At 39.5% G+C, this 24,878-nt stretch overlaps 1 protein-coding gene and 1 long non-coding RNA gene across 2 annotated transcripts in view; one reads left to right on the top strand and one right to left on the bottom strand.

The window, feature by feature from the left end:
- LARGE1 (LARGE xylosyl- and glucuronyltransferase 1) overlaps positions 1–24,878 on the top strand; it is an 851,853-nt gene that overhangs the window by 763,087 nt on the left and 63,888 nt on the right. The window lies entirely within an intron of this gene.
- The window catches only part of LOC134809717 (uncharacterized), a 29,278-nt gene continuing 14,183 nt past the window's right edge, over positions 9,784–24,878 (bottom strand). Inside the window, exon 2 of the long non-coding RNA XR_010156096.1 lies at positions 9,784–10,444. This is a non-coding gene — a long non-coding RNA (uncharacterized LOC134809717). The remainder of the gene's footprint in view (positions 10,445–24,878) is intronic.

Below are 24,878 nucleotides of genomic sequence, written 5' to 3'. Positions count from 1 at the left end.
GAATTATGGAAGTGAAAAAGATAATGGATCTCAGAGAAAGCGTAGTCACAGAAGAAAATATAAGGTTGTTTCTGCCTGTATTAAACATAAACCTGGCTGGGCGCAGTGGCTCACACCTGTAATCCTAACACTTTAGGAGGCTGCAGCAAGTAGATCACCTTAGGTCAGGAGTTCGAGACCAGCCTGGCCAATATTGTGAAACCCTATGTCTACAAAAATACAAAAATTAGCCAGGCATGATGGCAGGCACCTGTAATCTCAGGTACTTGGGAGGCTGAGGCAGGAGAATCGCCTGAACCTGGAAGGTAAAGGTTTCAGTGAGCTGAGTTCATGCCACTGCACTCCAACCTGGGCAACAGAGTGAGACTCTGTCTCAAAAACAATAACAACAACAAAACAAAAACAAAAATGTAAACCTGACTTCAGTAGCTTAATAAAAGAGGAGTTTACTGTTTTTTTTTTTTTTTCCATATAACAAGAAGTCCAAAGTCTGGCCATTAGAGATTAGCTAGCATTGGATTTAACCTTCTGTCATAAACAATTATAACAGATAAACAAAATACATTAAGCGACACTTTGTAGGCACTGTGTAGCAACCAATAGAGGAATATGACCTTGGCAGAAGAGGATAAGAAGCGAACCCCACATTGGTCCCAGATTTCTGCTTATGAGAATTTCCTAAACAACATCCTGGTGTAATACAACCAAACTTAGAGAATGATGGTTTCACTGGTTTTTTGAAACAGAGATTAAAATTTGGGACCGCCAGTCCCCTAGGATTTGAAGGGCAAGTATCAAAGAGTAGGAAGTCACAGAGAGAGAAACCCAAATATCTGCAAATATTCACCTGAAGTTCCTAATTCACTTATAAACTATGCAAATAAAGCTCAAGGATATAGTGGGCTACAGAGAATTGTTGGTAAGATAATGCAAACTAAAGAGAAATTTCAGGAATCACAGAGTGTTAAGTAAATGTGTCTGAGAAAATGGAGAGACCTTAATTTAAGTTACAGAAAGACACTCCCCACACCCCACCATGAGTAACTACTATGCTGCAGGTAGAAAAGATATTCCATGAAGACAGGAAATTTCAATTCACCCACAACAAACCTTAAGAAAGGTTTGAAATGATGGATATAATTCATTGATAATTTAACTACTGTCCAAACAAATATAAACTCTTCAGAAATATAATCCATATCACTCACAGCCTGTCACCTACAATATTGAACATACAGTAAAAAGATGAACAGATACTCAAAGAAACAGGAAAAAGTTATTGATAATCAAGAAATAAAAAGTCAGTGAAAGCTTGGTGCTGTGGCACGTGTCTGTAATTTCAGCTATTCAGGAGCCTGAGGTGGGAGGATCGCTTGAGCCCAGGAGTTTAAGTGCAGCCTGGGCAACATAATGAAACTTCATGCCTAAAAAATTTTAAATAAAACATAAAATAAAAAATAAATGAAAAAATTTAAAAGTCAATGAAGATAGACCAAGAGATGATCCAGAGTTTAAGGTAGCAGACAAGGAATTCCAATTAATTGTGATTAATACAGAAAATAAAATAGGAAAACTGCTGGACAAAGTTGATGAAATTGAAATATTTGAACAGAGAATTATAATCAGAGTAAAAACCAAGCTGATAATCTAGCACTGGAAAATAAAAGACTCTTGGAATATAGCAAAGTAAACGCAGCAGAAGACAAACTAGTGGACTTACCATCAGGAAAATGGAAAACAACTAAATTGAAGCATAGATGAAAAATAATAACAGTTTTCAAAGGGAATGCTTCCAGTTTTTGCCCATTCAGTATGATATCGGCTGTGGGTTTGTCATAGATAGCTCTTATTATTTTGAAATGCATCCCATCAATACCTAATTTATTGAGAGTTTTTAGCATGAAGGGTTGTTGAATTTTGTCAAGGGCTTTTTCTGCATCTATTGAGATAATCATGTGGTTTTTGTCTTTGGCTATGTTTATATGCTGGATTACATTTATTGATTTGCATATATTGAACCAGCCTTGCATCCCAGGGATGAAGCCCACTTGATCATGGTGGATAAGCTTTTTGATGTGCTGCTGGATTCGTTTTGCCAGTATTTTATTGAGGATTTTTGCATCAATGTTCATCAAGGATATTGGTCTAAAATTCTCTTTTGTAAACTAGTTCAACCATTGTGGAAGTCAGTGTGGCAATTCCTCAGGGATCTAGAACTGGAAATACCATTTGACCCAGCCATCCCATTACTGGGTATATACCCAAAGGACTATAAATCATGCTGCTATAAAGACACATGCACACGTATGTTTATTGCGGCATTATTCACAATAGCAAAGACTTGGAACCAACCCGAATGTCCAACAATGATAGACTGGATTAAGAAAATGTGGCACATATACACCATGGAATACTATGCAGCCATAAAAAATGATGAGTTCATGTCCTTTGTAGGGACATGGATGAAATTGGAAATCATCATTCTCAGTAAACTATCGCAAGAACAAAAAAACCAAACACCGCATATTCTCACTCATAGGTGGGAATTGAACAATGAGATCACATGGACACAGGAAGGGGAATATCACACTCTGGGGACTGTTGTGGGGTGGGGGGAGGGGGGAGGGATAGCATTGGGAGATATACCTAATGCTAGATGACGAGTTAGTGGGTGCAGCGCACCAGCATGGCACATGTATACATATGTAACTAACCTGCACAATGTGCACATGTACCCTAAAACTTAAAGTATAATAATAAAATAATAATAATAATAATAACAAAATAAAAAACAACAAAATAGAGCACAAACTATATGCGGGACATAATCTAAAGAACTAACATATGTGTAATATGAAAGCCATATTTATATGGTGAAAATAAAGTGACAAATTCAAAGTACTGCAAAATAAAAAGAAACCAGATCCTTTGATAACCAAGAAATTATTAAATTTTCTATGCTGTGATTATCATGCATTGCACATGTATACCAAAATATCTCATGTACCCCATAAATATATACACCTATTATGTAGCCACAAAAATTTAAAATTTAACCATTAAAAAATTTAAATATAATAAAAATAAAAAATCCAAAAAATGTTATACTCAGTAAAAATAGGTGAGAAGTCAACTTATGATTAGAACTGAAAAGACCTCTCAGCTGGTGTGATCCAATGTGAGCTAGCGTTTTGGGAACAGTGGGAATCTTATGGCCAGCACAATGCTCGGGCCAGTAGGCACTCTTTTCCCACATGTCATGAGGCAAGGAGTGGAAACATTCTTTGAAACACTGCCTGTGCCAGAGAAGAGGTGCAGTTTTGGTCAGCACCAGCCAGCACCAGCCAGCATGCCACTGGGCTCAATCAAAATGTCACTGTAGCTGATGGAGAATTCTCAGCTGATGTAGACAATAGTGGGCTGGTATGTTCCTAAAGGAAAGCTTGCTCTTCAGGCAAGGATTGGCATTGAAAGGGAAATTATGAGGCCTGGAGAGACATGAGCTGGCAGAGCTAGGAATGCGTAAATGCCTACAGGGTCATTAAATAAATTGAAGTTAGAAATCTTCCAAAAAGAGAATTCTCCAGGCCAAGATGATTGCACTGGCAACTTTTATCAAACATTTGAAGAAAAAATAAACACAATTCTATACAATCACTTCCAGAAAATAGATAAGGGAACACTTCACAACTTTTTTTTTTTTTTTTTTTGAGGCCAACATTGCCCAATACTAAAATCAGACAAAGATAATGCAAAGGAAGAAAACTACAAACCAATATTCCCATGAACTAGATGCAAATATCCATAATACAATATTAGCAAAAGAAATTCAACAATATATAAACAGAATAATATTCCACAACCAAGCAGATTTTATTGCAAGAATGCAAGGCTGTTTCAGTGTGCAAAAATCAATCATATTAGCAGATTAAAGAAGAAAAGTCTCATAGTTGTCTCAATGAATGGACAAAGCCATTCAAAAAAATTCAGCTCCTGCTCACAATAAAACCTCTCATCAAACTAAGAATAGCTTGAACTTCCTCAATCTGATAGAGTATCAACAACAAAAAGACAATAGCTAGTATCATACCATTAACAGTAAAAGACTGAATTCCATTTTGTTAAGAGCAGGAAAAAGGTAAGGATGTCTTTCACTGCTATTTGACATAGCACTAGAAGCCAATGGAATAAAGAAATTAAAAGAAATACAAGACATCCAACTGAGAATAAACAAAATAAAATTGTTCCTATTTGCAGATGGCATAATTGTCTATATTAAAATTTCAAGGGATTTACAAAGGAAACTCTTAGTACTCAGTGAGTTAGGCAAGGTCACAGGATACAAGGTCAACACACACACAAATGAATCATATTTTTATATACTATCAGTGAACAATTGGAAATATAAATTTAAAAAAAATACTATAAATTATAGCTCTAAAAATTGAATTCTTACATAAACGTCTAATAAAACCTATAGAGGAAATGTATGCTAAAAACTACATAATGCTCCTCTTCAAAGAAATCAAAGAGGACCAAAATAAATGGAGAAGCATACTGTGCCTAATGTTTGGGAAGACTAAGCATAGTAAAGATATCAATTGTCCTGAAATATCTACAGGTTTAATGCACTGCCTCTCAAAACCCCTAGCAGATTTTTTCTGAGATACAGATAAGCTGATTCGGAAATTTACATTGAAAAGAAAAAGAACTAGACTAGGGAAAACAATTTTGACTAAAAAAAATAAAGCTGATGAATCACACTACAGGATTTATAAACTTACTAGATAGCTATAGTAATCAAGACAGGATGGTATGACAAAGAGATATGCTCACACATCAATAAAATAGAACAGAGGGTCCACACATAAGCCCATACAAGTACAAAAGCAAATTTATTTTTGCCAACAAGCAAACACAATTTAGTAGAGAAATAATGGTCTTTTACAAAAATGATGTTGGAATAATTGGATCTCCATAGGCAAAAATTGAACCTTAACCTAAGTCTCACAATTTATACAGAAACTAAAAATGAATGATAGATCTTGAGGTAAACAGAATGGCCTCCTAATGATGACCATGTCTTAATTTCTGGAATTTGGGAATACGTAATTTTAACTTTGTAGAAGGGATTAAATGTATGGACCTTATACTGGGGAGATTATCCTGAATTTTCAGGATGGGCCCAATCTAATCACATTGTTACTGAAATGCCAGGGATTCAGTATAGGTCCTGCTGCTTGCCCACAGAGAGCCAACCACTGAGACAATGAGGATTGCCAGGGAAGAAGCCTTTAATCAGGGGCTTGCAGCTGAGGAGATGGGAGATCAGTCTCAAATTCATCTCTCCTACTGACTAAAATGAGGGGTTTATTTAGCAGGGAAGAAATATAACTATGTGTGGGAAAACAGGAACTAAGGGGTGATAAGGAAGCAATCACGATGAACAAGGGGCCTGGTGTCTCATTGTCTGGATGTGGTGATCTGGTGAGTTTCAGTTCTTTGATACTTTTTGAGAGGCTTGGGGGTTCTTTCCTGAGGAAGAAACTCAGATAAAACAAATGTAAGTTTTAAGCTTTAAGACCAGAAGGGTCCATTTCTACTTTTATTTTTAAAAACCTGTCTATGGGACTTTTGGGTTAGTTTTAACATGAGACCTTAAAGCAGAGAACTTTTTCCAACTTAGGTGACAGACAAGTGATAAAAAATAATTACGTAGAAGGAAGCCAGAGCAGAATAGAAATTCAGACAGATCCTAAGCATAAGAAAGATTCAATGATGCATTGCTGGCTCTGAAATGCAAAGACTGGAAAGAAGCCTCTGGAAGCTAAGATTGGCCTCTGACTGTCAGCAAGCCAAGAAATAGAGACCTCAGTCCAACAAGCATAAGGAGCTGAATTTTGCCAAAAACGTGAATTACTCCAGAAGTGCAATCTTCTGGAAACTCCCAATAAGAGCCCAGCCAGCTGACACCTTGATTTCAGCTTTATGAAAGAGTAAAGTAACTAATTAAACTCATCAGGACTTTTGACCTACAGAACTGAAAAAATAAATTGATAGTTTTCATCAGCTAAGTTTGTGGCAATTTGTTATGGCAGCAATAGGAAACAAACACAGATCTAAATGTAAAACTACAAAACTTTCAGAAAAATATTTAGGAGAAAACCTTTATGACCTAGGTTTAGGCAAGAGTTCTTGCACAAAACACCAAAGCATGATTCGTGAAAGAAAAAAGACCAATATGGTGGGCCTTATTAAATCTAAAACTTTTACTCCATGAAAGACACTGTTAAGAAAACAGGCCAGGTGCGGTGGCTCACGCCTGTAATCCCAGCACTTTGAGAGGCCAAGGTGGGCAGATCACGAGGTCAGGAGATCGAGACCATCCTGGCTAACACAGTGAAACCCCGTCTCTACTAAAAAATATTTTTAAAAAAATTAGCCGGGCATGGTGGCGGGCGCCTGTAGTCCCAGCTACTTGGGAGGCTGAGGCAGGAGAATGGAGCGAACCAGGAGGCGAAGGTTGCAGTGAGCCGAGATCGTGCCACTGCACTCCAGCCTGGGCAGCAGAGTGAGACTCTGTCTCAAAAAAAGAAAAAAAGAAAAAAAGAAAACAAAAATGAAGCCATAAACCAGGAAAAAATATTTCTGAATCAAATATCTGAAAAAGCACTTACATTGTAAATATATTTTTTAAATCACTCTCCAAATTTAGTAAGATACCAAACAATCTCATTAGAAAATGGGCAAAACCTGGACAGACATTGCGCCAAAGAGGATACATAAATAGTAAATTAACACAAAAAAATTTAATATTTTTAGCCAGTAGGGAAATGCAAACTAAAGCCACAATGAGATATTACACACCTACCAGAATAGCTAAAATAATAAACTAACATAACTGATATCAAGGATGGAGAGCAACTGGAACTCTCAAATATTGCTGATGGGAAGTAAAATAATATAGCCAATTTTGAAAAAAAGCTTGGCAAAATTTATATATGAATTTTATACTGAATATATACATTTTATATGACTCAACCATCTTGCTCCTGGGAATCCTAGCAAAAGAAAAATTTATGTTCAAACAAAACTTGCGCATGAATATTCATAGGAGTTTTTTTTTGTTATAGCCCCAAACTTGAAACAACACAAATGGTCTTCAGTGAGGGAATGGATAAACAAACTGTGGCATATTCATGCAATGGCCTACTATTGAGCAACAAAAAAGAAAAAATATTGATGAACACAACTTGGATGGATCTCAAGTTCATGGTGTTGTGTGAAAAATCCAATAGTAATACATCACATATTGTAGTATTCCATTTATAATACAGTCTCAAAGTTAAAAACTATAGTGATGGCATCTTAGTCTATTTTCTGTTGCTATAACAGGTTACACAGACTGGGTAATTTATAGAGAACAGAAGTTTATTTGGCTCCAGGCTCTGAAGTCTGGAAAGTCCAAGAACATGGCATTGACATCTGTAGAGGGTCATTCCACAGCAGAAGACATCACATGGCATGTGGGTGTCAGAAAGAGGAAACAGGCCCAAACTCATCCCTTGAAGAGGAGCCCACTTCCGTGGTAACTAACCCACTCCCATGATAACAGAATTAATTTATGCATGAGGACAGAGCCCTCATTTACCTCTTAAAGGATTACTTCTTAATACTGTTACAATGGCAAGTAAATTTCAACATGAATTTTGGTAGGGACATTTAAACCATAGCAGATGGGGAACAGATCAGTGGTTGATGGAATAGATTTGCTTTGTTACTTTATAGGGTAGGATGATGATGTTTCTCTGGGGTAATTAAACAGTAATTAAATTATCCTAATTGTAGTGGAAGTTATATGAATTTATGAATGTGAAGGAATTTCATAGAACTATTTACCCAAAAAAAGCGTATGCAAAAACTGCCGAAAACCAAATAAGGTCTGTTTATATAGACAGACAATACTAAGTTGAATTAGTATTCTTTCAATATCAGTTTTCTGGTTTTGATAATTGGATCACATATATGTAAAAAGCTATAATCGCGAGACCTAGGTGAGGTTACATGGAAAATCTCTAAATTGTTTTGCAGCTCTTATGTGAGTCCAAAATTATTTCAAATACAATGTTTAAAACATTTTAACATTATTGCTTATCTGGAGAAAATAAACCAAAACCTAATTATACTCTATAAACTCACCAAAATGGTTAAAATTTAAAACTCAATAATATAAAGTCTTTGTGAGGATGAGGCCCAACTAGATCACTCATATATTCTTGTTGGTGGTATAAATTGGTTCTATTACTTTGAAAAATCTGTGTCTATTTTACTAATTTTTAAACATACGTCTACTCAAAGATCCTCAAATTTCACTCAGATGTATGTACCTCAAAGAAATGAGAGTTTGTGTTACAAAAGGCATAATCAATAATGTATATAACTGCTTTATTTATAATAGCCCATCCCTGGAAGCCATTCAAATGTCCATCAACAGAAGGGTGGACAAACAAATGGTGGTATAGTCATACAATTAAATGGTATACATCTCCATACAATGAAATACTACACTACTGTCACACACAACAGTGTGGGTGAATTTCACTGACATTATGAAGAGTGAAAAAATACTGGACACAAAAGATTTTATATTTCATGATATTATTGATATGAAGCTCAAGAATAGGCAAAGATAACTGATAATGCTGAAGGTCAGACTAATGGGTTGAACATTACAGACACGGCTGTAGACTGGAAGGACACAGGGGACATTTCTGGGGTGATAGAAATGTTTTATACATTGACTTGGATGGTGGGTCCATGCTTGTATGTGTAAGTAAAAATTCCATGCACTCTTTAGATTTTTGCATTTTAAAGTATTTAATTTACAGTTCAATTTAAAAAAAACCTGCTAAGATTTTTTTTCCCCAAAGTCTAGTCCTAAGTAGTATAAAGTTGACAAGAGGCTCAGGGAAGTCTGCAAGGATTGGGGGCACTTCTCTTCTGCTCCACCATGGAATATGTGGCTTTGGTTTGCTGCCTGCAAGATGATTGTTGCAGCCACCAGAACCACATTCTGCAAAGGAAGAAATGGAGAGAGTAAAGGGTAGAGGCCAAAGCCTGAAGACATAAGCCAACTGAGTCTTTCCCCGTTTAAATATGAACCCTGAAAGCACTACTAACTTACACGTCATTGGAAAGGATGGTGCTTTTTATGGCCACCCTGAATGTAATAAAGACTAATCATATTAGGTATCTTAACTGGGCTCCTTGAGCCAACTTGAACAAATTAGCTAGAATAGAAATTAGGTAGAAGAAAGGGAGAATGGGTATTGGGTAAGTAGCTAACAGTCTGAAGTAAATTAAGAGTCTAAAATCTATGAAGCCTTAGAAATTCTCTCACTTCTATCTTTGACCTTCTGTCTCCAGGTACCACCACCCATGCAATTGTGCTTTAAGGAAATCCTCTGGTGGGAAGCATTTTCATTAGGTCCTTTAAGCAACTTGTATTTGTCCCAAGGATATTTACTTTTATATCCATATACTTAATTCTCAAAACAGGTTTAGGAATTTGAGCAAGATTTTTGTCCCTTAGAGACGTGGGAAAAAGTGCTTAATAAAGGAGTTGAATGGGAGTTTTCATGGTGTATTCAATAGTAAACTGGCTGGGTAGCTTCCTCTCTCTCCCTGTTTTATTGTGAGGTTTTTGTTTGATTTTCCCCATACTTTTGCCACCCAGGATGTTGAATTTTGAGAATGACAAATAAGAAACTGTCAACAAATTGATGAGTTGTTGGTCTTTATTGGTTTCAGTCATTGCTAATATATTCATTTTGTTCAAACTTAGCCATTGCCAATTTGGTGAGCTATTCACCATTGAATGATACTAGAGGGAATACTTGGGCTGAGAGCAGTAGAAAGCATCCTTTCTTAAGTGCAGAGGTACTTGAGGAAAAGGCCCATGCTGTTAGTTCCAGCCTTCTGAATTTCCACTGAGCAAATACCCATAGAATACAGTTAGATAAGTTCCTTTTTCAGACTCCGCTTTGTCCAGCTTAGACTGTGGCCACATCATATCCCATTTCTCAGCTGTGTGATGGAACTTCCTGAAACTTGCTCATGGCTGTCCTTGGCCTCTCCTTGTTTGTCCCTGACCTGGATACCATTCCTCATGAGACCCACCTTGACAGCATTCTGAAACAGTGCAATGTCAGAACCAAAGTGGTATACACGAGGGTGGTGCAGGAGAATGAAGAACACACTCCAGTGGCCAGGTCAGAATGATTCTGATGGTTGTACAGAGCTTCCTGGAAGACAGTGGACTGGGATGGTCCTGGTAGTGGCCCATTGAGCTTTACACAGCAGGCACATGGTGGTAGGGGTGGGCATATCTCAATATCTCCAGGTAACTCAGGTGATCCTCTTCATGCTGGTGTACCTTGGGCTCCTAGATTTCAAAAGAAACATAAAATAGAATCATATGTTTTTGTATTTCATAGTACATGGACATCTCCCTCCTTCCTGCCCTTCCTCCCATCTCAACTACTTTCTCCTCCCCCGTCAGGGCCCAAATTAAGCATTGCTACTTCCAAGAAGCCTCTCCTTTCTACTCCAGACTTGGAAAAGTTTTATTTTATTGGGCACAACAAAATCCAAGAAAGCCATTCTGCTTGAATACATTCTGCTTGAAAACTATTCTGCTTTCTCAAACACATGCCAACTGTAGAGGTTGTTTCTTGGGGACTTGCAGCCTCCTGCCATCTGTTTAGCAATTATATTTAAATAATCAGTTTGAGTAATCATGTCCTTATGATGATTGAGCATTTGCTTTGCCCATTTCCTATTCTATGTCTTATTGCTACTGCTCTATCTCTACATGCTTGGAACATAAAAGATGTATGATGACTACTTCTTGGGTGGTGAATGAATTAATACCAAACACTGAATTAGCCAGCTACTCTTTTCTACCACCTTTGGCATTTTTATTTAGTTAAGTGGCTTTCATTTCACTCTGAGATGTCAAGCCAATAACAGTATGGTTGCATCATTCTCACTTCTATGAATGCACTTCTTATATTAAACCCTTTGCAGCACTATTAGATTCTTGACAGCACTGAATCTGTTATTTGCCTCCAATAATCAACCTCAACATATATGCAACAACTATATATGTATGTATATATACATATAACTCAATATATGCAACAACTATAGAATCAATAATTCTGTAGTTATCAATATATGCAACAACTATAGAATTGATTCTATGCAACAACTATATAATTATTAATCTTATGATTAAAAACTATAAAATTTTGTCTTGGGAAACACAATTAACTTCAACATGATCAATTACACCTTGAAAGTAGAGTGTTCTAAGTGGTATTAGTCAGTAACCATAACTTTTAGAACATGCCTTCAAATTGAAACAAGCCATCAATCATTTTTTTGGGCATGAAATCAGGCCCTAATTTCAACTCAAGTGATACTCTTTTAAGATCGAAGTGAAGTTATAAAAGAAAAGTTGAAAGATAATAAACAGTATATTGAAACAGACATAGGACAAGAGAGATAGTAAATAGAAAACAGAATCAAAGAAAATAAAGAGTAAACATACGGATAGTCAAACAAAATACATCTGGGAATTAAATCAAGATAAAGAAAGGCAGAAACAGAAACAGATACCAAGAAGAGTTAAGACATTAAGAAAATTTTAACATATAGAGCAAAGTAGTATGTTATTGGTTTACTATGACTATGAGCATCTTCATTTTAAATTTTAAGATTTAATTGAAAGTCAGTATAATGGATTTTGTTATTCATACTCTTGTTTATGTACTAATGATCCTGATTTAATTTGAATGATTTGATATTAATTCTATATGGAAGGCAAGAGTCTTGGTCGCTAGATTTGGCTTCTACTCTTTCTAATCTCTTCTATTTGCAATATCCAATTGGCAAGGTTGAGTAGGTGTCTTTCTTTTTGCCCAGAATTATGGGTAATTGTCTTCCAGAGTTGTTCTAATGAAAAAAAAATCACATGCAGGGAAAAGAAAGTGCTTTAGAAAGTGCTCTGTACTCATGCAATGGGTTAATTTTATTATGATAGATACTAATAAGAAAACTTACCTGCAACGCTCATGGAAAGAGCTTTTCCTCTCTCTGGGCATTGAAGCTCTTTCGGTGACCATCTTCTTACCTGTCCTATTACTGATATATCTGCTTGATTTTTGAAACATTGTGATGGATGGTTTAATACATTGATTTCTTTCAATATTTGATTTTTTGGTCTCATGAGGCTGAAGTTGGGGTTATTTTTTTAACCAGAAGAGCTAAATCTCAAATATATTAAGGAAAGTTGACCCATTGACATTCAAACTGAAACACTTATGTTCACCAACCTTTGATAGCCAGCCACCTCCAATTTTCATAGTCAAGCCTGGGCCTCTTATGCCAATCAACTTTGTTTTGGCTCTTCCCTTTCTCTTGGTCATTTCATCAGTATCACCTTGTGAACCCATCTCTGACTATTCCAGAGACATGAGAGAAGGAATATGTCTCATTTCCTGTCATCTAAATCCATAATTTCATAGGCTGAAAAAATGATGCCAGGTAGAGGAAGTGGCTTAGTTGTTCAAATCAGGGTTAAATGTAGGACACTACAGATTTTCCTCCTAATTTAGAGCCCAAACATTTTCCTCGAATGTCTCTCTCTCTCTCCCTTGCTCTCCATATGTTCTGATAACTTTCTGCTTTGCTATAATAATCCTTCTACTGACATCCTCACATGTGCCAGCCAGGCTCTGTGCTTGCCAAGGTAAACCCAAGTTAATCAAAAGTGAATTAATTGAGGGTGAGCCTTTGAAAATCGTTGAGTGATGAGCTTGGCAATCCTCTCAAAAGACAACAATAAAACTGGGCAAAATAGCCAAAAACAAACATTAAAAACTTTGGAAAATGACCAATGCATACCAAAAACTGAGTATTTATTCAAAACTGTCCACTGAATCTCAGGAAGGACAGCCTGTGGTTTCTTCCTTTGGGGTTACTCTTATTTAACTCCCAGCTCTGGAGTGTAGAAGTTCTATCAGTGTGTGGCAGGCAGAGAGGACTGGCAGCAGAGGTTACTGACTTTATTTTCAGCAGTAAGAGGGAAATATGCCCAAGGGCACTGCCAAAAACAACAGTGTTTTAAGGAGCAAATGATCAGGGAAGGCCAATGTCACAGCTAGTCTGAGCTCTTCATACTAGCTGGAGCAAGCAATAGACCCACGAGAAATTTAACAAGGGGTTTGGGGGAATGCGAGAGCCAACAAAGGTTTTGATAAGATCATATTTATCCATTGTGGTCTGGAAGGTTGTTCACATGCACAGGCTTCTTTCAAGCTCAGGAAAAGACCAGAAGGAGCAGCACAAAGCCAATTGTCCCTGGCTAACTAGAAAGGCTGCAAACACAGAAAGTAAAGGCAGACAGAGCTGAACATTGCCTGATCTTTGTTTAAGCACAAGCTCTGATCAATCATTGGCTGACCACTAACCTATCCTGACCCTGTGACAATCCCAGAAAGCCAGGCTTAGGGTATAAAAAAAAGTCTTGTTTTGTTTTGTTTTGTTGTTAAGTAAGCAGTAATTTTGAGCTGTAAGAGACATCAATGGCAGCAGAGTATGGAATAAATTGGTGACATCTGAATCCAAAATTGTTACAATCTACTAGTAATGATATTCAAATATAAAAAATGTAGAATATGTAAAGAAACAGGAAAGTGTGACCCTTTTGCAGGGAATAAAAGTAGTTAGTAGAAATAGTCTTTAAAGAGGCCCAGGTATTAGATTTAGCAGACAAAACTTGAAACAGCTATTAGAAATATGTTCAAGAAACTAATCTTACATATACCAAAAGCATACCTGGTGCCTTCACAATTCACTTCATATTGTATGTAGAGTGGGCGCTTGTCTTAAATGGCTTGGAACAACCTCATTTTATGTACATCATGCCAATACCATTTCATATTGTATTGGGAGCATTATAACTACTGTCCCTTTTACTCTAAAAATTGTCCTTTAGATGAGAAAATTATATCCATACATATAAGTATAATATAGATATAAATTATATGTATTTTATACATATATAACTGTAACTATAAAAAGGCAAGAAATATTTAAAAACAAAAAAATTATTTTGCCATAAATTTTGAGTGCTTCATGAATGCAGCAGATAAAATGTAGGTCATATACTTCGTCTTCATATTTTCCATATTTTTCTTCAAACACTAACACTTCTCAGTGACATGTAACTTCTACAAGTTCTACAAGGAACATTGAAGTTTGTCAAACCCTTCATATGCATCTTCAAGGCCAGTTTTTAGAGCTATTCTTTTTTGTCATGTAAGGAAGATAGATTATGTGAATTTCAAAGTGGTGTGTGTGTGTGTGTGTGTGAGAGAGAGAGAGAGAGAGAGAGAGAGATTCTGAGAATAACTTGACCCCTTTCAGAGTGTAAATAATTTTTTCCATAGATTTCAGTAGATATTATGTTCTACTTGTTAATATTTGTGGGCAAAGACGATCTCCAGGATGGCGGCATGAAGAGCTTTAATGACTCCTTCACCAGCAACCATAATTGTTAAAAATCTTTTCTTTTTAATGTAAAGTATCTTTAAATTGTCCTAAGGGCATGTAGTAAGTAAAGAAATATTTTTTTCAAGAAAATCTTCTGTATCTCTAGAGGGACAGGACTAATAGGGTAGATGTATATATGAAAGGGAGTTTATTAAGGAATATTGACTCATACAATCACAAGGTGCAGTCCCACAATAGGCCGTCTGCAAGCTGAGGAGCATGGAAGCCAGTCTGAGTCCCAAAACCTCAAAAGTAGGGAAGCCAATAGTACAGCCTTCAGTCTGTGGCTGAAGGCCTGAGAGCCCCTGGCAAACCACTGGTGTAAGTCCAAGAGTCCAAAAGCTGAAGAACTTGGAGTCTGATGTTCGAGGGCAGGAAGCATCCAGCATGGGAGAGAGATGAAAGCCAGAAGACTCAGCAATTCAAATCCCTTCAACTTCTTCCTGCTGTATTCTAGCCACGCTGGCAGCTGATTAGAGGACACCAGATTGAGGGTAGGTCTGCCTCTCCCAGTCCACTGACTCAAATGTTTATCTCCTTTGGCAACACCCTCACAGATACACACAGGAACAATACTTTGTATCCTTCAATCAAGTTGACACTTAATATTAACCATCACACCTACTAAATCTCAGTAAGAACAAGAGACTGTAGCACTTGAGCTACAATTCATCCCCTTTTTTCCCCACTGCACCCACTGTTCTGTATGATGGAGCTCTGCTCTGGGTGGGTAGGGCCACTTAGACTGGTCTTTCTTCCCCCAGCTCCCAGTTGAGGACCACAGCATCTTCCCAGAAGGGGGAGGCTGCCAGCATTTCCCACCACCCCCAACCCCCTCCCAGATCCATGTTCCAGAGGCTGAATTCCAGGAGAGGGCAGCCCAGAGTTCTTCCACCAAGCCCTTACTCATAGGAAGCTCTATCCCAGACACAGCAGGCTGAGAATAATGGGGCTCTAACCTCTCCCACCCAACTCATTCATAGGGCAGAGGTTCCATTACTGGAGAAGCAAGCCAAGGAGACCAGAGGCAGCCCTCCAGCCCAGTTTCCTGATCATAAAGCAAGAGTGTCACTCCAAAAGAATCAGACCACCTCTGCACCCACTAGCTCTGAAGAAATGGCCCAAAGATTATTTGCAAGTGGGGAGAGAAAGGCAATGACCACAAACAAAGGTCATTTCTTTCCCCAAAGGAGCTAACTTGCTTTGGAAAAGAGCATGGGGAAAGTCAAGCCTAAGGGTTCCCTTAAAGGCAATGTAGATTTTGGTGGTAAGCAATTAAGAAGAGGCTGGTATTTCCATGAGAATAGCAAGCTAAACCATAGGCTAGCTAGTTTACCAGATAAAGAATAGCACATAAAGAGATATAAATTATAAAATAAAAAAGAAAATGAAAGTTTTGGAGTTAAAAAGTACAGCAAAGAACTGAAATAGAAAATTTACTAGAGGAGTATAAGAGTAAATTTGAATTGTCAGAAGAAAGAATCAGCAAACTTAAAGGAAAATGAAAAGTTTTGTGATCCTAAGAAGGAAAAAAAGAATGAGGGAAAATAAACAGTCTGAGAGAAATGAAGGACCCCATTTACTGAACTGACAAATGTGTAAAGGAAGCAACAGAAGGAGAGGAAAAAGAGTAGGGAGTAGACAAATCAGCAAGAAAAAAACAAATGCTCCCATCAAAAAGTGGGCAAAGGACATGAATAGAGAATTCATATACAAATGGCCAACAAGCACATGGAAAAATGCTCAACATCACTGATTATCAGGGAAATGCAAATTAAAAGCACAATGAGATACCACCTGTATTAGTCTGTTTTCACACTGCTGATAAAGACATACCCAAGACTGGGTAATTTATAAAGGAAAAGGGTTTAATTGGACTTACAGTTCCACGTGGCTGGGGAAGCCTCACAATCACGGTGGAAGGCAAGGAGGAGCATGTCATGTCTTACATGGATGGCATCAGGCAAAGAGAGAACTTGTGCAGGGACTCTCCCATTTTTTGAAACCATCAGATCTTGTGAGACTTATTCACTATCACGAGAACAGCATGGGAAAGACCTGCCTTCATGATTCAATTACCTCCCATTGTGTCCCTCCCATGACACATGGGAATTCAAGATGAGATTTGGGTGGGGACACAGCCAAATCATATCATTCCACCCCTGGCCCCTCCCAAACTTCATGTCCTCACATTTCAAAACCAATTCATGCCTTCCAAACCATCCCCCAAAGTCTCAACTCATTTCAGCATTAACTCAAAACTCCACAGTCCTGGCCAGGTGTGGTGGCTCATGCCTGCAATCCCAGCAGTTTGGGAGGCCGAGGTGGGCAGATCACCTGAGGTCAGGAGTTTGAGACCAGCCTGGCCAACATGGTGAAACCCTGTCTCTACTAAAAACACAAATAATAGCCAGGCGTGGTGGCACATGCCTGTAATCTCAGCTACTTGGGAGGCTGAGGCAGGAGGATCACTTGAACCTAGCAGGTGGAGGTTGCAGTGAGCCGAGATTGCCCCACTGCCCTCCAGCCTGGATGACAGAGTGAGACTCCGTCTCAAAAAAAAAAAAAAAAGGCCTCAGTCCAAAGTCTCATCCGAGACAAGGCAAGTCCCTTATGCCTATCAGCCTGTAAAATCAAAAGCAAGTTAGTTACTTCCTACATACAATGGAGGTACAGGCATTGGGTAAATACGGCAGTTCCAAATGGAAAAAATTGGCCAAAACAAAGGGGTACGGGTGCCATATAAGTCCGAAATCCAGTGGGGCAGTCAAATCTTAAAGCTCCAAAATGATCTCTTTTGACTCCATGTCTCACGTCCAGGTCATGATAATGCAAGAGGTAGATTCCCACAGTCTTGGTCAGCTCTGCCACTACGGTTTTGTAGGGTACAGACTCCATCACTGCTGCTTTCACAGGCTGGCACTGAGTGTCTGTGGATTTTTCAGGCACATGCTGCAAGCTGTCAGTGGATCTACCCTTCTGGAGTCTGGAGGATGGTGGACTTCTTCTCACAGCTCTACTAGATGGAGCCCCACTGGGGACTCTGTGTGGGGGCTCCCACCGCACATTTCCCTTTAGCACTACCCTTGCAGAGGTTCTCCATGAGGACCCCGCCCCTACAGCAAACTTCTGCCTGGGCATCCAGGGGTTTCCATATATCTTCTGAAATCTGATTGGAGGTTCCCAAACCTCAATTCTTGACTTCTTTGCACCCACAGGCTCAACACCACGTGGAAGCTGCCAAGGCTTGGGGCTTGCACCCTCTGAAGCCACAGCTGAATTAACTGGGACACAGGGCACCAAGTCCCTAGGCTGCACACAGCACAGGGACCCTGGGCCTGTCCATTTTCTCCTAGGCCTCCAGGCCAGTGATTTGATGGACTGCTGTGAAGACCTCTGACATGTCCAGGAGATATTTTCCCCATTGTCTTGAGGATTAACATTCAGCTCCTCATTACATATGCAAATTTCTGCAGCCAGCTTGAATTTCCCCTCAGAAAATGGGTTTTTCTTTTTTATCACATTATCAGGGTGCAAATTTTCTGAACTCTTATGCTCTGCCTCCCTTATGAAACCGAATGCCTTTAACAGCACCCAAGTCTGTTAAAGGTCTGAATGCTTTGCTGCTTAGAAATTTCTTCCTCATTAGCCAAAATTTGCTTCCTCATTAGCCAAATATTCACCTTGCAATGATGCAGCTCAACATCAAAGCTGAAGTAGTAATTCCCAGGCACCCTGCAAGCAAAGACTCCCATGGCCTCCTTTAAATCCCTCTGGGCATTGTACAGGACGCCTGTGAAGATGATGGGCTTGGAAGGAAGAGGAAGTTTTCCACTGAGCTTCACGGTAAAGGCTGACCTTTCTATATCAGGACAGGGACATTTTGTCATTTCACTTATTTCTCCTGTATATTGTGGTAAACCTGGGGCACCAGGACATTCCAGAAAAATTGAGAAACAACCAACGAGAAGCTGACAACTCAGTGGGAACATTTAGTCCTTCATTTCACGGCTATGGAACTTCACAAGCTCTCTTTGAGACATATAGATCTCCGGTTTATTTTTTTTTTTTGACCTTAATATTTGTGGTTCTAATATCAGCTTCAGTTTTCTCCTCCCCTAACAGAGCCCTCAAAACAACCCACCTTGGAAGGTAATACCCACTCCTTTATTTCCCACCCTGCCTTGATCTATATACTTAGCTTTCCCTGGATCACATGTCCCAGGCTTCATTATCCTTGACTTCAACCATGGCTATTTCTGGACCTAAATGGTCATGAAACTAATTGCATCTTAAGGCTTTGTATTGCCTTCCCAAGTTCCCAAGATTTATATTAAATCCCCCATGCTTGCTCAGGTGTTTCCTGTTTTGCCCTTAACATCCCAAGCAATGATTAGGGTGTCAATTCAACACTATCAATCTGTTTTAGGTTAATTGTAAAAAAAATATTGCTTTGTTGGTGATATGGTTTGGCTGTGGCCCCACCCAAATCTCATCTTGAATTGTAGCTCCCATAATTCCCACATGTTGTGGGAGGGACCTAGTGGGAATTAATAATCATGGGGGTGGTTTCTCCCATACTGTTCTCATGGTAGTGAATAAGTCTCACAAGATCTGATGGTTTTATAAGAGGAAACCCCTTTCACTTGGTTCTCATTCTCTCTTGTCTGCTGCCATGTAAGATGCGCCTTTCGCCTTCTACCATAATTGTGAGGCCTCCCCAGCCATGTGGAACCGTGAGTCGGCTAAATCTCTTTTTCTTTATAAATTACCCAGTCTTGGGTATGTCTTTATCAGCAGCATGAAAACAGACTAATACAGTTGGCATAGCATCATTTTTAAGAATATGAACTTTTGGTTTACAAAGAGAGCAAGCCACATTGTGTCCTATTGTCCTATTGTCCTATTGTCCAGCACCTAGTCCAATTACTTAAATTCTCTGAGCCTGTGTTACTTTGACCACACAACAGAGGAGGAGGAAACAATCATATATTCTCGTAGGACTATTATGAAACTTCAAGAAGATAGGAAAGAGACAATCCAATAAAAGTACTTACCACAGTGTCAGGGAAACAATAGTTCTAAATGAATATAAACTATTATTTTATTTCTATTGGCTTCTCACTTTTATTTTATTTTATTTTATTTTTATTTTTTGAGATGGAGTCTTGCTCTGTTGCCCAGGCTGGAGTGCGGTAGTGCAATTTCAGCTCACTGCAACCTCTGCCTCCCGGTTCATGCAATTCTTCTGCCTCAGCCTCCCAAGTAGCTGGGACTACAGGCATGTGCCACCGTGCCCGGCTAATTTTTGTATTTTTAGTAGAGACAGGGTTTTGCCATGTTGGCCAGGCTGGTCTCAAACTCCTGAACTCAAGTGATCCACCCACCTCCGTCTCCCAAAGTGCTGGGATTACAGGCATGAGCCACTGTGTCCGGTCGGCTTCTCACTTTTAGATTAGGCTTTGTGCTCATGATGAAGGTTTAGAAAAATGTAGCAGCAAATTTATGGAATGTTGTTTATTTTCCCCTAACTTCAATTAATCTAAAATGTATTTAATGATATTGTTTTTCCTGGAGATTTTGAATCCAAGGATCTCGGTCTTTTATCTTGGAGATAAATGAGACTGGAAGTCACCAAACTGATAGCCTCTTGAACCCAAGGCAGGACAACACCTGGATATCCAGTGACTCTTCTATTAGAAGCAAGGGAAACTTTGCACAATGTGTGGACTTCCCTGAAACTCTCATCCAACCCAGCCTTACTCAGCTACAGGCAGAGGGGCATCAAGTCCCATCCACTCCTGAGCCAATCTGGAAAGGAAATGACTTCTGCAGGCCTGTTCTACAGTGGGTAGTGTCTAAGATGAATCCTTCTGCCATACCCATGTGCTCACTGAGAGCCAACCCAAGGATAATCTGTTATTTGCCCAGTTAATATGGTTCAACCCTGCTCTTCTCCTGGGGCTGTTTTCCTGCTAAAGTTTTTGCTGCCTTTCTTTCCTGGCTCTAAACCAGGCAGATGACCCAGCCCCAGCACTCTTTGATCACAAGTGGCAACTGCTTCACAGCCCCTACCATAAATCTGCCTCCACCTATGAATCTGACTCTTCACATATAAAAGAAATCTGCGTCCAGAAAGTTTCATTTTTTTCCACTGGATCTATGATTCGGGCTGATGATCACTCTACAATGATCAGTTTTCCAAGATTCTGAGCCTAGGAGAAGGATGACATTCCCAAACAAAAGGAGAAAAGGAGAGGGGCATTTTAAAGCAAAAGAAATAGACTTCTTACCTGGTGCACCAGGAGGCCCCACTTCTTCTGGGGGCCTGGGGTGTGCTGGAGGTCCAGCAACTTCTACATGCTCAATGACTGCCGTTATTAAGACAGGTATGACCACTATCCTAAAACATAGAATGTGGAAATAAAAAGGAGTTCTTGGCCGGGCGCTGTGGCTCACGCCTGTAATCCCAGCACTTTGGGAGGCCGAGGCGGACGGATCACGAGGTCAGGAGATCGAGACCATCCTGGCTAACACGGTGAAACCCCGTCTCTACTAAAAATACAAAAATTAGCCAGGCGTGGTGGCGGGCGCTTGTAGTCCCAGCTACTCGGGAGGCTGAGGCAGGAGAATGGCGTGAACCCGGGAGGCGGAGCTTGCAGTGAGCAGAGATCGCACCGCTGCACTCAAGCCTGGGCGACAGAGCAAGACTCTGTCTCAAAAAAAAAAAGGGGGAGTTCTTTGTGAGTGCATACTATGACATGGGTAGACTTATAGCCTGTACTGGCACAAGATCATTCATTGACTTTAGAAATAAATGCATCAAGTTTCAAATTTGGTTTGCTGGTTTACGGGGAAGTTAACTTTCCTGAACCTCTCTAGTTCCTTTGGTTCCTTCATCACAGCACTCATCCTAGTGTAGGACTGACTTAGTTGAAGGAGTGATTGTCTTTGATTTTCATTGTACTGCAAATTTTTGTATTTATTTAATCTCCCTGAACATGGTTTTTTCTTAAATATGCTTATTGAATTATTAAATGCTTTATGATCACTATGAAAAATAATATATTGAAGGCTTAAAGTGAGAAGTCATCTTTAACCCAGCACACATTCTCTTTGTAAGTGCCCTGGCTCAGAAACAACAGATGCTGGAGAGGTTGTGGAAAAATAGGAACGCTTTTACACTGTTGGTGGGAGTGTAAATTAGTTCAACCACTGTGAAAGACAGTGTGGTGATTCCTCAAGGATCTAGAACTAGAAATACCATTTGACCCAGCAATCCCATTACTGGGTATATACCCAAAGGATTATAAATCATTCTACGATAAAGACACATGCACACATATGTTTATTGCAGTACTATTCACAACAGCAAAGAGTTGGAACCAACCCAAATGCCCATCAGTGATAGACTGGATTAAGAAAATGTGGCACATATACACCATGGAATACTATGCAGTCATAAAAAAGGATGAGTTCATGTCCCTTGCAGGGACATGGATAAAGCTGGAAACCATCATTCTCAGGAAACTGTCACAAGATCAGAAAACCAAAAACTGCATGTTCTCACTCATAAGTGGGAGTTGAACAATGAGAACACATGGACACAGGGAGGGGAACATCACACACTGGGGCCTGTCAGGGGCAGGGGGCTAGGGGAGGGATAACATTAGGAGAAATACCTAATGTAGATGACGGGTTGATGGGTGCAGCAAACTACCATGGCACGTGTATACCTATGCAACAAAACTGCACGTTCTGCACATATACCCCAGAACTTAAAGTATTAAAAAAATAAAAATAAGTGCCCTGGCACAGGTAATTGTTTCTTCTTCCTACAGGACCCAGTAAATTTTCTCCATAATCTCCTGAAATATTTTTTTACTATATGAACAATCCCTTCTTCAACATCTTCCTCAAAGGAAAAACTGTTTCATCTCTCTCCAGGAAGAAATAAAGGAGGCCTAATTTCTTCAATGGCCTTAGTCTTTTAGAAATAAAAACCAATAGGGGAAATATCTTTAAAGGAGGTTCTGCTTCCTACCTTGCCCTAAATGTCCCAGGACACAATAACCAGAGCCTAAAAAAGAAAGTATAAGACGGGAAACAATAAATTATCATCTTAAAAGTGTATGTTACATGCACGATAATAGATGAAGAATTTCGTTTTCCCAGGGCAGTCTGGAAGTGATGTGGTGAGAATCAAGGAGGAATAAAAGAAGCAAATGATTTGCTACTTGAGGAGGGTGGACACATCAAGGAAGGACCAAAGAATCTGTGGTTGCTGAAAGGCCAGAAAAAATCTTAGACAACCAGACTCCCTGTAATAAATTTTAATTTAAGTGCTGTGTGTTCTATCATACATGAGGAGTTATTAGGCTGATAAATCAAAAGTAAAAACTCCTTTGCTTCATAAAAACTTGAGCTTCCAAATTAAATTTTTAAGTACAAAAATACTAATAATGACTTTTAATTCAACATTATATTTAAATAGTTATGGAGGCCAGAAGCAGTGGCTCATGCCTGTAATTCCATCACTTTGGGAAGCCTAGGTGGGAGAATTTCTTGAGCCCAGGAGTTCCAGACCAGCCTGGCAACATGGTGAAACCCCGTCTCTACAAAAAACACAAAAATTAGCGAGGCATGGTGGTGCACGCCTGTAGCCCCAGCCACTTGGGAGGCTGAGGGGGGAGGATCCCTTGCGCCAGAAAGGTCAAGGCTGCAATAAGCTGTGATTGTGCCACTGCAATCCAGCCTGGGTGACAGAGTGAGACCCTGTCTCAAATAAATAAATAAATAAATAAGTAAATACACAAATAAATAGTTATGAAGGTTGATATGGTTTGGCTGTGTCTCCACCCAAATCTCATCTTTAGTTGTAACTCCAACAGTTCCCATGTGTCATGGGAGGAACCTGGTGGAAGGTGATTGAATCGTAGGGGTGGGTCTTTCCTGGGCTGTTCTCGTGATAGTGACTGAGTCTTATGAGATCTGATGGTTTAAAAAACGGGAGTTTTTCTGCACATCCATGTAAGATGTGACTTTCTCCTCCTTGCCTTCTGCCATGATTGTGAAGCCTCCCCAGTTATATGGAACCGTGAGTCCAATTAAGCCTCTTTCTTTTGTAAATTGCCTAGTCTCAGGTATGTCTTTATCAGCAGCATGAAAATGGACTAATACAGAGGTGATACGGTTTGGCTGTGTCCCCACCCAAATCTCATCTTGAATTGTAGCTCCCATAATTCCCATGTGTCATGGGAGGAACCCAGTGGGAGGTAATTGAATCTTGGGGGTGGGTCTTTCCCATACTTTTCTCGTGATAGTGAATACGTCTCACAGATCTGATGGTTTTATGAAGGACAGTTCCCTTGCACATGCTCTCTTGCCTGCCACCATTTAAGAGGTGTCTTTGCTTCTCCTTTGCCTTCGACCATGATTGTGAGGCCTCCCCAGCCATGTGGAACTGTGAGTCCATTAAACCCCTTTCCTTTATAAATGACTCAGTCTCGGGTATGTCTCTATTAGCAGCGTGAGAACAGACTAATACAGGAGGCTAGGGAGAGAATAGGCAATGAGACATGAGAGAACATCTGGGAATAGGGATAAAGGAAGGCAGAAAAGGGTCATTAAAAAAGGAAAAAGAGTCAAACACAGAATCACAGTGGCACACTGAGAGAGAGAGAGAGAACAGACTCAGGGACAGAGAGGGATGGGGACAAAAGTAGAAACTTTGTAGGTTTTACACGGATCCTTACCTTGGGCTATAATAGCAGGTTAAAAGAAGGGAAAGCAGTTCTGATATAAGAGATGTATTTAATTATTCTAGTCCTTAAACAGTACACCCACTTGCAAATCTCATAGGAAGTTCTCTTTCACTTTCCTGAAGCATCATGACTTACAGATGAAGTTTTTCGATAGTTGCTTTTTTTTTTTTTTTTTTTTTTTTTGAGATGGAGTCTTGCTCTGTCGCCCAGGCTGGAGTGCATTGGCGCGAGCTCTGCTCACTGCAAGCTCCGCCTCCCGGGTTCACGCCATTTTCCTGCCTCAGCCTCCAGAGTAGCTGGGACTACAGGCGCCCGCCACGGCGCCCGGCTAATTTTTTGTATTTTTAGTAGAGACGGGGTTTCACCGTGTTAGCCAGGATGGTCTCGATCTCCTGACCTTGTGATCCGCCCGCCTTGGCCTCCCAAAGTGCTGGGATTACAGGCGTGAGCCACTGTACCTGGCCCTAAAATAGTTTTAGAATGAAATAGAAGTTG

The sequence above is a fragment of the Pan troglodytes genome, chromosome 23, assembly GCF_028858775.2.
Source record: "Pan troglodytes isolate AG18354 chromosome 23, NHGRI_mPanTro3-v2.0_pri, whole genome shotgun sequence".
Lineage (NCBI taxonomy): Eukaryota > Metazoa > Chordata > Mammalia > Primates > Hominidae > Pan > Pan troglodytes.
This window is presented reverse-complemented; position numbering and strand designations above follow the sequence as displayed.